Source organism: Python bivittatus, unplaced genomic scaffold (genome assembly GCF_059951505.1).
Source record: "Python bivittatus isolate LINGU-HERP-01145 unplaced genomic scaffold, Pbiv_v1 ctg000540_np1212, whole genome shotgun sequence".
NCBI lineage: Eukaryota > Metazoa > Chordata > Lepidosauria > Squamata > Pythonidae > Python > Python bivittatus.
In genome coordinates, this window is record NW_028277078.1 from 33850 (window position 1) to 45132 (window position 11283).

Below are 11283 nucleotides of genomic sequence, written 5' to 3' on the forward strand. Positions count from 1 at the left end.
ACTACCTGCACAAATACTTTTACAGGAATTCGGAACAACTGTTCACAGCAGAGGGTCCAAACTTTCCAGTTTCCTACTTCTCCCATCTCTCTCCCAGATCTCTTTGCCAGCCACCACCCACTCCACAGCAGAGCTACCAACTTGCCCCTTTTGTCCTCCCTGTCCCCCAGTGTTCCACTAAGGGGGGGGGAGAGAGGAGAGGAATTGGCTGGGGTCTTCGGAGTGTGCCTGACATGTTCTGTCTGCTTCTTCAGACCATCTCTGCACAGATGCTGTGCGATGTGCCTCCCTCTGGGTCTTCTGCCCGGTCCTTCCTGGTCTGGGGTTCCTCGAAGGCTCCAGGCGTCTGTCTGCGTGCAGCCGCCTCCCTCCTTTCCAGTCTGCCTTGGGTCTTCTCCCTCTGGGGTCAGGAGCTGGCACCGGGACGCTCCAACAGCCCAGCACACACGCAGCCACCAACTTCCCATGTTGTGTCTCCAAAGGAACTTTCTGTCTTGATGCCTCAAAAGAGCACAGACTCAAACATCATGGCAACGCGTCTCTCTCTCTCTCTCTCCTCTCTCTCTCTGCCTTTCCAGCTCAAACCGGCTGCAAGTCCCCAGCACCTGAAGAGCTGGGCTCCCCCCGCCCCCCGGGCTTCAGACCCCAGCGCCTATGTAGTAAGCTTGGCCAGTGAGAATGCTGCCCGCAGCTGCTCTGCACAGCAGCCAAGTCAGCTCACCTGCTGCGATGACAGCACTGCTGTACTCCAAGGCCAAACCTGACTTCTCCTCCCCATTTTCCCTCTCTCCTTCAACTGACTCGTATCAGCCCAGCAGCCGCCAGCCTGGCTACAAAACCCGCGTGCCCCAGGATGATGACACGAGGAGTCCCCCATTCCGGGGATGGGCGTGACTGGCACATGAGACAGGCCTGTGCAAAGGCCCTCCTGGCCATCTCCTTGAGCAGTGGCTGTAATTCCAGGAAAAACCCCAAGTTGTGCACTAGTGTTGAAGGGGGAAATGTCACCCCTCCACATTCCCAGATCCAGGGGCCCAAAGAGCCACAGCCACTCAGTCTGGGCAAGACTGAGCCTAAATCTGTTCCTCCTCAGCTAAATCTGAATGGCATCCAGACATTAAAAGCATTGTAGTGGAGCAAAGAAGCCTAACAAGCAAAATGGAGGCTGCACCCTTCCCCCCACCCCCATCTTTTAGATCCCACCAGACCCACTTGACCCTCCCTGCCCCTGACAAGGCCCCCTGCAATCCCATCTAAACCAAAGAAGAGAAGCCGCCTCACCAGCTCACAGCCTGGCCCAAGGGCAACCCTGACAAGGAATGGGCACCCTAGAGAAGCCCCAACCTTCCATCCTCTAGCAGCTGATGACCTCCACTTTCCACCTCCTTCACAGGGGGCTTCCCCAGCTCTGCTGCCCTCCTGAAAGGCCCATTTTGCCTAAAGATAGAGCTCAGCCCAGGTACACTGGCCAGGATCTGCCTAGATTCCCCACACTGGCCAGCAAATCAGATTCCCAGGATTTCCCACCGGGTAGCCCTCAACTTCTCTAAAAATCATTGCTTTTCCAGTGTTTATGGCCCCTCTTTCTTGGAAAGCAGGCACCCAACAATTGTTGCAATAAACATGCTCTTCTCCTCAGTGCTGTGCTCCTTCTTGGGGCTGAACCCATAATGGCATCACCTGGGGCCCCAGGGCCAAGATTACAAACGTCAGTCCCACTGGGGAGACTGGGGAGACCTTCCTGGTAGACCCAGTGAGTTAGGGAGGCATCTTCCTGAGCCCCTACCAAATGCTGTCTCATTGCTCTGGACCTAAAGACGCCTCAGCCCCTTTTAGCTAGGCAACCGTTTCGGCATATGTCCGTCAAGGTCATCTTCCTTACTCTCTAAACCTCCCAGTCTGCCTTTACAACCCAGGAGGGACCTGGATCTAGTAAACAGGTGGACGAACATAGTTTGGAAAACCCTGCCCTCTTCCTCAGGAGTCACAGGATCAAACTCAGTCCAGATAACCCCACAAGACCAGCCCGCTTTCATTCCGCCATACCTCTCCCGGAAGAGGACACTCACCTCTCCATCACTACTCCCACGCTGATCCATCCCCCACATGAACACCAAACGTGCCCCCCGGCCCACCATGCACCACACAGCTGCAGTCACCTCAGCCTCTTACGACGCCCCATGGATTACACTTCCAAATTCCTTCCTTCCTTCCTTCCTTCCTTCCTTCCTTCCTTCCTTCCTTCCTTCCTTCCTTCCTTCCTTCCTTCCTTCCTTCCTTCCTTCCTTCCTTCCTTGATAATGCCACATCAGTCATTGCAACTCGCAAACACAAAAATGTGATATAGTACACAAATACAAAAACTGTAAGCACAAATTGGTATCCAATCTAACAAGCATAAAAGGCATGAATAATACATTTTCTCGCACGTTCCAGCATCCCAGGGAGCTAAGAGACGCAAACGCTTTTGGGAACAGTCATGCTTTTAAAACTTCCTTAAACTGCTGAAGAAAGCAGATCTTATTTTTGTAAGAGGGGCGCTCCCAGGTGAACAGTAAGGTCCATCACAATCCAGCGAATAGTCGTAGTATTCTACGGACGACCGAAGGTTCGCTGCAGATGCTCACGTACCTGTTGGGTGCGGTTTCTTTGCAGCAGGTTTTTCTCCGGGCCTGCAAGAAGACAAAACGCTCGTTCACCTCCAGCTGAAGTATCACAGCCAGGCGGTGGATGCTTTTCATCCTGCTGAGATTTCAGATGTGGGCTTCTGCCAGAGGGCATTCCATCCTGATTCAAACCATTCCTACGGGCTCACCCATCAGGCTATTCCCCTCCAGGGTAACCGACATTATTATAAATGCAGAACAGGAACAAGAAACAGAAGACCAGAAACGGTAAAAGGGTCTGGTTGCTGCAAGTATTTGGATTATCTGAACTCAGTAACCCGAGAAGGGCCCGAGGGGAGGGGAAAAAGGGAAAATGGAAACAAACCAACCCCAAACCAGGAAACTGAGCAAGAAAGTCATCAACGAGCAACGCAGTCTAAGGAATATGGCTTGGGAGGCATGAATATCAGCGAGTGGCCCAGTCTGCAATCAGAGCAGTGCAGAAGCTGGTCGCTAGGTGGAAATGGCACCTCAAGGAAGACTTAGCTCAGCCATGACAGCAATAGCCAGCGAGGCACAGCTGAGGTCTAAAGAAGCGACTGGTATAAAAGGAGGGCCTGACAGGAAGCCGGATGGGGCAAAATAGCATGTCTTCGGAAGCTGCCGCTGGTTTCCTCCCTGACTCCAGCTCCTTGCTCAGTTGCTTACTTTGGTGAGGGAAAGGTGTATGTGTCTGAAAGTGCTCAAGCAAAACGTGGCTGTTCTGTGCCCAGTAAAGGTAGGGAGCTAACAGAGGATTTTCTGCGTCCTGTCTTGCCCTATAGTCTGGATTGCTCATTGGAGAGTGGTGGCTGAGGGTGTTGTCCACACAATGTCCCAACCACGGGCCAAGGACACTTCTCCAGCAATCTCAGGATGCTTGCGTCCCAGGAGCTATGGAACATAGCTAGGGGGGAAAGCTGGTTGCTCAGCGGGTGGCAAAAGGAAGATTGCAAAAAGAAAATGCAACCAGAGCTAGTTTACTCCAACCCCATTCTTTCTATGTCTTTCTACCTCTGCAAACTATCCTTGGTGCCATCACACCAACTACACCACCGCATGTGTTGCCTCTTGTTGCCCCCCTTCATCCAGTCCTTTCAATACAGTTTTCTCAGTCTTTGCCTTCTTCTTGAGCCATTCGCTCTTCTTCCATGTATGGATACAGGTAATCCTCGGTTAACAAGCATTCATTCAGCAACTGTTCAAAGTTATGACGGCACTGAATAATTGGTACTTATTGTCAGGATCTTCTTTCTCATGGGAAAGGATTCATCCCGTTATCTTTACAACAATCACAAATAATATTTTGACTACAGAGATCATGTGAAAAACCCCTGTTATTGTGTGTTGTGTATTGTGCTCTTTACTGCCACCTATTGGCGTGTGTATGCTAGTTACCCAGTGGGGGTGGCATAGAGCTATAATATAAAGGGAGGAAAATGTTCAGCCTCTCTGAGTAGTTGTTAGTTGTTTTAGTGTTAGCCACTATGTAGGTTTTATGGGCTACGTAGTTGTAACAAAGTACCAAGTAGCGTACCTCTTCTCTAAGAGTTTGTAGCTAGAGATTTTGTTAAGCTTGTGTTGCTAATAAGTCTTGGATGCTACATTAAATGAGAGATGTGTTTTTCTTTCTATTTTGTATGATATTTGCATTTTATGGAATTTTGCATTTTTATCAATAAACACCAGTTAGTATATATTTTCTGACTGGATTTCTTTGGGAAACAAGAAATGGACATTGCATTGTGTTTGCTGTCATGGCTAATATTTTCCTGGAGTTTTTGCTGTGCTCTGCACAAAAAGGAGTGTTTGTGATTATCACTCTGCCCGACACTTATGCCCGGTCCCCAAAGTTACGACCATTATAGCACTCCGAAGTGATGTGATCAAAATTTGGGTGCTGGGCAGCCCACCCACACTTACAAACACAGGGGCGCTTCAACTCCCCCCACCAGCCTATCTCCACTCCCCAATCTCTGCCCTTTTGGCCACCCTGCACTCCCCCAGCCCTGCCACCCCCAACTGACTTTTGCTGTCTTCTCCCTCCTGCTGCTGACAAGGCACACACAGCCTGGCCTTTTGCAAGGCAGCTGCTGGCTGTGTGAGGCCTTCTTCTCCAAGTCATGCACGGCCTTCTCATGAGCCTTTGGAAGCCTTCTGAGGCCTTTTGAAGCCTTGCAAGTAGGGCGTGGATGACTTGGCAAAGGGTGCACATGACCGAGAAGAGCACGCTTGGCCCGGGAAAGAAGGGTGCACACGGCCAGCAGCTCCCTTGCAAAGGGCCAGGCTGGGCGCCGCTCAGCAGCAGCGGGAGGAAGAAGATGGTAAAGTTCAGCTGGGGGGGCAGAGCCGGAGGAGCGCAGGGTGGCAGTGTGCCGGTGGCAGGGCAGCTGCAGCTGGGGCGGCTGGGCTTCATGGCACAGAGTGGGAGCTGGGGGGGCTGGGGCTTTGCACTGCACTGCAGGGCTGGGGCTTGAGGTGGCACTCCTTGGTAGCAGTAGCAGCGCCAGCAGTGCTGGGGCTGAAGTAGAGGTGGCTGGCTGAGACTGCTGAAGGTCCTGGCCTCTACACTGGCCCCAGTGACACTGGCGCCACCGAGGAGTGCCGCTGTGCAGGGCGGCCAAAAGGGTAGAGATGGGCGGTGGAGAGGCGGGTGGGGGGAGTCCGAGAGGAGGCAGGCTTACCGAGGCCTGGGGATCAGAATGGCTTGGATCGCCAAGTGGTGACTAGGTGGGACTTGCTTAACGACAGCAATGGGGACTGCTGGGATTGTTGTCACCAAGCAATGTGATCACGTAACGTTGGGCTTCACAACCACGTCACTTAGCAGTGGCAATTCCGGTCCCAGTTACTGTGGTTAACCGAGGACTACCTGTATTCTGATTCAGTCCTCCATCAGCCCATCTACATTTCTTCAGCACCTCTCAGTTCTTGAGCCTCAAGCATCACACTTCTAACATGACCATGGATAGTCCTTATATCTTCACCCAAAAGTATGTCAGAAGGGCATCTCCCATCCTGGTTCTGTTTTCTGCCTGCTGCACAACCATTTGTCCCATTCCATTTCTCCTTACTTAGGTTTTATTTCCACCATATACTGTCCTCAGCACATTCACCAGCCAACCTTCAACTCCATATTCAAGATTATCCCCTTTTAAGCATACTTTCTCTAAGTCGAAACTCCTAAAATAAACATTTTTCTCACCTTCAGCTATTTCTCAGTGGCCTGCTGAAAAGCCAAAGTGTGGTTTGCACACCTCCTGCCTGGGAAAGTGCCTTACTGCACCACCCAAATTTTATTCATGGTCAACTCCTATTCCCTTTGAGTCACAACTCTGCAAAAAGCCTTCTGAGGAGTTCATAAATTAATTCTCCTGTGGTTTTCCATTCGTTCTTGCTCCTTTCCTTTCTAGAAGGGAAGGGGAATCACATTCGTTCAATTATCCAGCACAGATGCCATCTTCACATATGCTAAGCACGGTGCATAGCCACCCCACAAGCAAACCGCATCCATGTTTTACACCATAGTTACACCAGCTATGCCTGCAGCCTCACCATTTTTCAAGATTCTCAGAGTTGAATCACTTTTATTTTTAGTTTCATTCACTTGCTGGAAGCTCCTTGTTTCAGCCTCTCCACCCACTCCTAAAATGCTTTTTAAATTTCTCCCAAAATCGTTCTGTACTTTATCTTCCTCTTTTAACTGCAACTGTTCCTTTCTCTCTTTGAATACATTTTGGCAATCATCTTTTTCTCTCTAGGCAGAGATATTTTGCTCGTCCTCATTTTTGGCAATCCTTCTCACCGAGGCACCTTCTCACATCCACCGTCTCTTTCTCTACATCCCTCTTAGTAGCCCCTGCAGCTACTTTGTCACTCTAGCTGCTTTTTGCTCTTCCCTTTTTCTGCGTGCCCATTTTTCCCCCGATCCACTTTTCTGCAGTATCGATTAACGCTGCCCCACAGTGAGAATTTCTCATCAGCTTCTTCTCCTTGTTTATCCTGCCTTATGATCTTTCATCATGGACCATAACATCCGTTATGCTTTTTGATTTCAAAAATCAAAAAATCAAGCAGTGGGAGTGGGAGTGACCTGCGACTCGCTGTCGGCTTCCCCATTGACTTTGCTAGTGAGAAGCTGGCAGAAGTCTTCCTTCCTTCCTTCCTGCCTGCCTGCCTGCCTGCCTGCCTGCCTGCCTTCCTCTCCATTTCCTCCCTCCCTCCCTCTCCACATATAATAAAGGCTTGCACCATTTGCCCTCCCCTCATGACCCACAGGAGAATCTGCCTCCTCCTCCTCAGCCTGCCACTTTGCTGGGGGGAGGGGGAACCAGGGGAACCACACGCTGTGAGGAAAACTGCCCCCCTGCCCCCCTTTTGGGCGTCTCCCAAGGGCCCCCCAGGGACCACCGGCACCCCCAGCCAGCCCTACCTCACCGGCAGGCCTCCGAGTCGCTCCCTCGTCCTTCCCCCACCGCCAACTGCCATTAAGAGATTTCAAATTTCTGCCTTGGTTCCAAGGCAGCCAATCGCCGCTCACCCGTCGGGCCTTGCCGCCAGCCGATTGGGCGCAGGGGACAGAGGGAGGCGGGGGAGAGGCCAGGGATATGCCCACGACGGTCATGGAGCTGGGCTGCCGGCTGCAGTGCAGTGCTGAGGCGGCCACAAATTTCCCACATTTCAGTCCCGCAGGAGTCTCGGGTCCCGGAATTCAGACGCATTCTGCAAGTTAGCCCGTTAGAGGTACCTTGGCTTGAATATGGGTGCCCTATGATGCACCGCTTCACCCAGTGAAGATTTTTGCCCTTTCATTCAGCATCCTGTCTACACCTTCGCTTCCCTGCACCGATTCAAAAATTCTACTCCACAGTGTCACATTTTCTTCATTTAGCTCTAACGCTTCCTTCACTTTTCTCTTATGCTGTGTGACGCCCGATGCATCTCAGGCCTGGTTATGACTGGAGTAGCCTAGAAGGCCTATAAAATCAATAAGAAATATTTCTTTTTCATGTCATTCCATTCAGTTGTGCTCTCTACCATTTACTCTTCCTAAACTCCAATTAAAGTCTGTCTCTCTTTCTCTCCCTCTCTCTCTTCTTTCCAAAGCTTTTATGTCATATCAGCCTTTGCAACTTAAAAGCACAAAAATACCCACCTACCAGACACCACACAGTCACCTCAGTCTCTCACAGAGAACACCCCCTGACACCTCATTGATTACACTTCAAAAGTCCTCCCTCCCTCCCTCCTGTATAGTGCTACATCGATCATTGCAATTTACAAATACAAAAATGCAACAATATAGTACAAAAATACAAAAATCTTAAGTCCAAAATCATATCCCATCTAAAAGCATACTACAGGTAGTCCTCGACCTACGGCCATTTGATCAGCAAACATTCCAAGTTATGATGGCACTGAACGAATGGTGGCTATGACCAGTCCTCAGAGTTCTGGCTGTCCTAGCACCCTCGTGGGCATGTGAATGTGATCTGGGCGTTTGGCAACTGGCTCGCAATTACAGTGGTTGCAGCTTCCCATGGCCACGTGATTGCCGTTTGCAACCTTCCCTACCGACTTCCCACGAGCAAAGTCAGTGGGGAAGCTGGCAGGGAAGGTCACAAGTTGCTCGGGTGAGCCTCCCATCCCCAGCAGCTGCTACCGCAAGCCTCACAGTGCTCACGCCGTGCTGCGCTGCATTGGTCCCTCGTACACTCAGAAAGTCAATGGGGAAGCCAGAAGGGAAAGTTGCAAGTGGCTGGGTAAGTCTCGCTCATGCGCACCCCTCCCCCAGCCCCTCCACGCTCACGCTGTACCGACCATTCACGCACCCCTGTGCACCCTCCCCAACCTGCACTCTGCCTCCCTTGCACCTTGCACACTCTCCTGATGTGCACAGTGCCTCTCACGAACCCCTGCACACCCTCCCTACGCTACACAGTGCCTATAGCGCACACTCTCGCACACCCTCCCTGACACACACAGCACCTTTCGCGCATCCCCTCACACCTTCATGCACCCTCCCTGACCCTCTTGCCCGCCCTCCCCCACACCCTCATGCACCCCATGCTCCCTTCCCCACCCAGCAGTAGCCACTAACCTGCCTGCCAGCCGGGACTTGCAACTTCCTGCTGACTCCCCCACTGGCTTTGGTTGTGGGAAGCCAGAAGGAAGTCGCCTTGCCTACTGCTGTGGGATTCAGTTAACAACGGCAACAGGGACTGCGGGGACTGCCACTGCTAAGCGATGCGGTCACCTTTTATGACCACATTGCTTAGCGACCGAAATGCCAGCCCCAATTGCTGTTGTAAGTCCAGGTCTATCTGCAAGCGTGAATAAAACATATTCTTCACGTGTTCCATCATCCCAGATCCCTAACAGCTGCCTCAAATCCATTTTGGAATAGCAGTGCTTCTAAAATTTTCTTAAATTGCAAGGACGATGCATACCTTATTTCTGGTGGAGGGGCATTCCACAAGAGGAGAGCTCCAGATTGAACCAAAAGGTCCTTATGAGTTAAAGGAACAATAATAAGTTGCATATCGTAATAAATGCTTGGCTATAAAAGCTTACGTACCTTTTTGTTTCGCCCCAGCAGCAGGTTTCTTTGGCTCTGGAAAATGAGAGAATGCATTTTAACATCCAATTTCAAGCCACCATTTCCAATGTATCGCTAAGGCTCTGCAAGGCATATGGCCCTAATTAAATTCACGTAACTGAAAAAGCCCATTCTCCGCTTGCTCCGAGGAGAAGGTGATGCTTTGCAACTAAGTGATGGGTGCGACCTTTGCAATTTCTGGTCCACTAATTTGGGATCCCTGCTGCGATGAAGGATGTGGAGCTGCTATGAGCAAGATGCTACTGCAACCTCTCAGGAAGCATTCTCTGCAGACGTGCCTTGGGCAGGCAGATTCAGCTTGGAGAAAGAGTCTCAAAGGTAGCCAGGGCCCCAGCTGAAGCCATCGCCTTTGCAGGTGATAAGCAGCACCTGGAATTATACCCAAAGCAGATCAACAACTGGTCCAGCTCCCACAGCCCTTGTGCGCAATGGCAGAACCACCCCGTCCCTCTGGGCACGTAGGCTGCTGCGTTGTGCAGCAGTTGCAGCTTCCAGGTGGCTTTCCAAGGCGAGTCCCGTTTACAATCCGTTACAGAGTCCACAGGTGAGGTGGCCAGGGCGTGACTGACTGCTACCAGCAGCTCTTGTGCCACAAAGCAGATTGCCACGGTCAGCCCCAGACAAGGCATCGATACTGACCGCCGGGGCGCTTCATGGCTTTGGTCAATCACCTTTTTGAGACGCCAGAGAAGGTGCAGCAGCAGCCTTACTCACAGCGGTCCCACACGCAGCATTCCTCAGTAACATTAAGCACCACATCTTTTGGCCAGACGGCCACAAGCACAATCGAAGCCCTGTTTTGCCCCAAACTTTCTCACGCTAATTTATGCAAGCTAAAATCTCCACTCAAGGAACAACTTTGCAAAGCCAACACACTCCAAGCGGCACCACCAGGGCACCAAGACATATATTCTTTGGGAGAGAAAAAGATGGCAGAAACAACTTACGATGTGCAGGTGGCTTTTTGGGAGCCATTTGATCTCTTCAGCGCATTTAACAGCTCATCCTGAATGGTGAAGCAAGATCATAGAGCAGATGGTGAAAAACCAATGTTGCGAAAGAGAACCCAACTCCAGCCCAAACGAAATCGGGAGGAGGAAACAGGCAGCCAACTAGGAGGCCTTCAGAAATAAACAATGGTGAAAAGTTTTGGACCCCATGGCGGTGTTTCCCTCTGCTGGATTTTGGATCCGAATTTTGCCCTGACTGATTATATTTATATCCCACTTTTCTGTGAGAGTTGCACGTTGTATATACGGGAGTCCCCACTCCAGTTTCACTTCCACGTACAGTTACCTCCCATTGGGCTAAATAATTGTGTGTGCGTACATGCAATAAGCTGCTTTTAATAAGCGAGAGGTCTGGGCTCTGATTTATACCAATCCTCCTGGTTTCTAAGTAATTCTTTTGACCGTATCCTAATCCATCTTGCTTTCCTTTAGCCTCCCATAAGAATTCGATGACCTCTTTTGATGGTTTTCCTCTGTCTTGAATTTATCTTTATTCTTCTTGAGTTGTGCTATTTTCTCTTTTCCCCGTACGACCTCACCTTATGCTTCAATTGATTGTGGTCTGTATCTTGTTTTCTGAGGGAGGGGGTTGGGGGGAGAAAAAAAATCAGGCAGAAGACAAGTGGCCCTGGGAGGGCCCCCTCTGCACCTGGTCTCTCTCAGCTGGGCTTTCTTTTTTTTTAATATAATTTTTCTTAAGAATTTTACTATTATGACAATAGTAAAAACTGATACAAACTAAACTTAGAAAAAGAGAAGAGAATGGAAACAAAGAATAAAAAGTGTAAAAAATATATAAAGAAGTGGCTTCCAACCTTCATCACAACAAGTATTAACCTCTTCATCCCATATCTCGTCCCTTATCTATAAGCACATGCATAAAATATCAATTGTTCAATCCTGGTGTCAGCAAAAAGTCCATAAAGTGTTGCCAGAACATTGGAAAAGAAAAAAAAAAGTCTTAGTTTAACCTTCTTCAAATAAGCCAATTTTATACTCCTTCCTTTTA